Raw genomic sequence first — 5125 nt, forward strand, 5'->3', positions numbered from 1 at the left:
CACAGCTTTGTAAAATATTGTACCAGTACAGTTCGAATCTGTTGTTCGGATTATCGTTCCCAACATTAGATTAAAGAAATAGTACAATAAGGAATCATTTTGTCCAAAAATTCGTTTGCTGTCAAACGGCTTGGAGAATTCTTCCTAATTCTAATGGAGTTGATCATGTTGTTCAATGTCATTTTATACAGTCGTAGTTTCTCTGGTATATTACATTTAGACATAGAGACACCACAGGGTAGTTTGATATACTGTGACCTTCTGTGCAGTAGTATCATCATGATACAATTAGTTGTTCCGCAACAGTACGCATAGTGCATGAGATCGGAGGACTGTACAGCCTTATGTATGCCAAGATGCTGGAATTTAGTATTACTAGGTGAAAGTTGAGGTCAAGTGCTTATTTTATAGCATATCACAAATCTGACTCCAAATTCGTTCTCTGGTGCATACCTCTATAGTAGATGTGGTAATATACGCTTTTTGAGCATTATTTTCCCTTTCGACACATTTCTTAGAGAGTTGTAATGTCAGCATATTATTTCTTAAGGACATGTTGTATACATGTAGCTTGAAGAGTTGGGACATGTAGCTTCAAGAGTTATAAATATTTGCCGTTAAGTTAGTTATTGTTATTTTAGATAATTGGATCAAGGTATTATGTTGATTAAAAAAGGATTGGAAATCTGCTGTAATTTAGAGTTTAGTGTCTCAAAATTAGATTGTATTACTGATTAACATGCGCATCATTGTCGTTTATAGGTAAAATAAATTTTTTAACATTTTCGTTCAGCAAAAGTGATCTAGATTGTGATATATTTGCTCCTAAATTTTAAATGTGAGCGCATATTGTATTGCAAATGTTAGGTGGCAGATCTTCATAGATTTTGTGCTTCAAAATTTACCTTCTGCTCAAAAAGTATCCGGATTTTGTTGTTTGTTAACTACACCCTAAGTAATAGAACTTTTTCAAAAAATTTTTGTTGTGTTGGTACACCCTCTCTTGACATATGGTACAAATTTGAGCACCATCTGTCAATTAGTTTGTTTACAGCAGCTGTTAATGTGAGACAACCTCAAGTGCATTTAGCGATTTTTACTATGAAAAATTCTTGTTGTACGCGATTTTTTGACTAATCACGGCACCACTGTCATCGCTCAGACACCATATTCGCCAGATCTGGCTCCGTGCGACTTTTTCCTGTTCCCGAAACTCTAATTGCCCCTTCGTGGTAAGCGTTTTGAGTCGATTGAATCGGTAAATGAGAATTCGCTGAAGGAACTAAAAGCCATCCTTCACGGGCCTACGAAAAGTGTATGAAAGATTGGGTTAAGCGTTGGCATATGTGTATCGCTTCAGAAGGAGCATATTTTGAAGGAAATAAACTAAATTCGGAATAAAATTTTAATTTGTGTGTTTTATTTGCAAAATCCGGGTACTTTTTGAGCAGAAGATATACTAGCTTACTAAGCTAGCTGCATTAAGCAGATATGGTGTAAACTTAGCTAATGCATGGAATTCCCACAAGTGACTTTGCCTCGAACTCTTAAGGTCTGTTGGATAACAAATCGTGGAGATTAGGTGCATAAGCATAATGTTAAGATTTTTGTATAAAAGCTTAAAATTTTTTAATAAAGAACTAATTCAAAATCAAAATTCATACAAGTGTTTTCTTTGATTAAAGTGCCTAAAAAACCTTGAATAAATTGGTTTATGTACCAAATTTGTAACTAACAAAACACCTTGATGGAACAACCTTGATAGGTCAAACATTGAGACGGAACGCATATTGGGTTTTAAAGTTATCAATTTTTATATTAGTCATTTTTGGTGGCTCGCAAGTATAGCAAAAAATGCATGCTGGCCTATATTCGCTAAGCAAGACATTGGCATCACTGTTGCAATCTGTCAAGTTTTATGTTTTGGCAAATAGCAAATCTTGCATATGTGCACATAATGCAAGCAAATTACATTTTGTATAAAAATAAATAATTTATATAAATTGAAAAGTAAAATAAATACAGAATTAACAGAAATGGTAAAAATTTTGAAAATTTCAAAATAAAACAATTTTTGCCAATTTTTAAATTTATGAAATTTTTGAATTTTATTTGAATTTTTGTTTACATATGATTGCAATATTCGTTGAGCTATTACATTGTCCCCAAATGTCCTATTTCGGAAAAAATAAATATAAGTAAATTTTCGCATTTTATCATATAAAACCTTATTCAAATTTGGTTCATATTTTGTATAATTGTGCTATGAATGGGAATGAAGAGATTAAACACACCTTTTATAAATGTTTTTCTATATATTTTGACAGCTTAGAGAAAACTTTTTAAAGCTGTCGTTCATATTTTTAAGAGACACAAAAAAAATTAAAGCAATTTTATTTTTTGACACCGTCGGCTTAACATAAGTGGGCCAGCAAATGCATTCTTCTGTGCTTTTTTTGACAAACAATCGGCAACGTTGATTAAATTCTTCACCATATCAACGTGACCAAATCGGTAACGTTGAACGTTCTTCCATTTTCAGGAATTTTAACATTTTTTAATTTAATTTCTAAATGTATAATGAATTAAATAAAAAATTATAATAAATAAAGAATTTTATACCAAAAGAACCAGTCTTTACTATTTTATTCCGAAAATATTCATGGTCACAATTTTGTTCGTAATTCTGCTTATTCAGTTCGTCACTCTTGCTTTAGTATACCATCAAGTTAAAATCGCAATACTATTCTACAACCAAAATTACAAAAGAATCTTAACCCTTTAGTTTCCAATTTTTTTGTTTGAAAAAATTACTGGCTATAGTTTTAAAGTAAATAAGTAATATTAGTTCAAGAAAAAGTTTGTAAATAAATATCAACAAATTCATAAATTAAATCACCATAAATTAAAATTTTATGAATACGCAAAATATAAGATCGCTTACGACGGAATTGTAGTGATCGTTGACACTATCACTAGCAGTTTAATTGTGGGCTACTTTAGGACATTCTTGGGTAATAGAGAATTAATGTGTCCAATTATATTGCGATATTGTAAAAAAGTTTCAAGAAATAGAACAAAACTCGACAAATTAATGTTACAACGTTTGGCATTATTATTTACGATCAAAATTACAATATAATCAATAAGAAACAAAATCAAGATGTAATAAAAATTTGTCAAGAGCAATATTCAGATTCCTTCTGCCATACGAATAGACTACACATACATTTGTATATTCAATTATTCTGAATAATATTTGCAAAGAAATATTTAAAATTAGGTGCGCATATATGTATATCGTTTATTTAATTTATTTAATATAATGTAAAAGATATACATTCGGCCTTTGATATATATATTTCGAATCTATATATTTATATTTTTAATATCATTTATAATTATTTTACTTAATACGTAATATATTTTTAAGTATCATTTCAACCATTATTTGATTTCATTATTATTTCTTATTACGAACACAATGTGGATATTTCTTATAACTTATAGCATATATCTAATATTTAAATGCAGCCTATATAGATACAATTATTTAAAGTAGGGGAATATAGAAATATTTGTTGATCAAATATAAATAACGTATAAATACGTTCTTTATTTTTAAGTAAACAGCTGCACATTTAAGTACAATATATTCGTTGTGAACTTTTATATGCATGCCATATATTTTACAAAAAGTAATCATTTATAAAATTTTGTTGATATTCATTCTGCATTTATAAAAATGTAATATATATTTTAACAATACAAAATTTAATTTTATGCACTTAATAGCTAAATTAAAATAACGACAAAATTTTTTTCATTATGAACCGAATATTTTATAATAGAACGAAAATTATTTCTATATATATAGGGATTGAGTAACGATTCGCATTAGAACTTTTATTAACAAACTTCTTGCACAATACTTGTTTTAATTTTAGAAGCATAAAATATTAATGTAATAAATTTTCTTCACAATTAAAAACACTATATCCTTTACTTTTTTAAAAGTTTATCAATATAAATTAAATCAAAGCCATACGAAAATTGTTCAATTTATTTTAATTGATTTAAAAGTTATAATTAACAAAAAATATTGTGCATTTTTCCATAATAATTTTTCTGTCTAAATAAAAAACCAAAGATGATGTTTTCTGTAACAAAATGGATTAAATTATAGACTTGCGCCAGATATTGGAATATATAATTGTATATATATTATAAATATATACATATAATTTTATATGTATACAAAAATTTAAATGCCCAATTTCACCTTTATAAACAAACAAACAATAAAAAACACTTTTATTATATTAATTACTTGAAAAATTTATATAACTATTTATTTATAATATTATAAATAGTTTCAAAATTTCGTAATTTATTTAGGTAACTTAAACCAAAAATATTGTGTACATAACAACTAAAATAAATTATAGAAACACATGCGCACCAATTTGCCTAAATAACAAATTAATTTTGTATCTATATTTTACATTTTTAATTATTTTATACATTTAAATATATAAATAAACACCTTTTTTCTCACTCTCAATATTTTGTTGGTTACTTTAATAATATTTATGAAATTAAAATTGCTATGTATATGAATATATATTGGAGACGCTTAACCAGCAAACATACATTTAGTAAGATATATAAATAAATTCTTTAAAAAATCGAAAATTTCATACTAATCAACAATAGTTCAAGTAAAAACTAAAATTTTTATCTATTTCAATATCATGATTTATAATTTCTTATACCATATATTAATTTCATTAAGGTTCAAATTATTGTACTTTTTCCAATAAAAAATAAAAAAAAAATCTAGTCGAAAAATCTTAACATTTCACATTTCAGTTCGTATATTTGTCAAGACAAATAAATATATATAACTTTCAAGTAATTTTCAATACTCATTTTCTTCTTACTTCCAACTTGAGCCCATGATTTCAATTAATCATCAGAGAAATGGAATAAATATGCTTTTAATTTGAATATATAAGCAGAAGTATATACTAATGCAAATTTTAACTATAGAGACGGCGACAAATTATAGCTAAATATCTAAAAAACCTAAAAAATGTGTACTTGCTATTTAGACATTTGTCGG

The sequence above is a fragment of the Teleopsis dalmanni genome, chromosome 2, assembly GCF_002237135.1.
Source record: "Teleopsis dalmanni isolate 2A chromosome 2, ASM223713v2, whole genome shotgun sequence".
Lineage (NCBI taxonomy): Eukaryota > Metazoa > Arthropoda > Insecta > Diptera > Diopsidae > Teleopsis > Teleopsis dalmanni.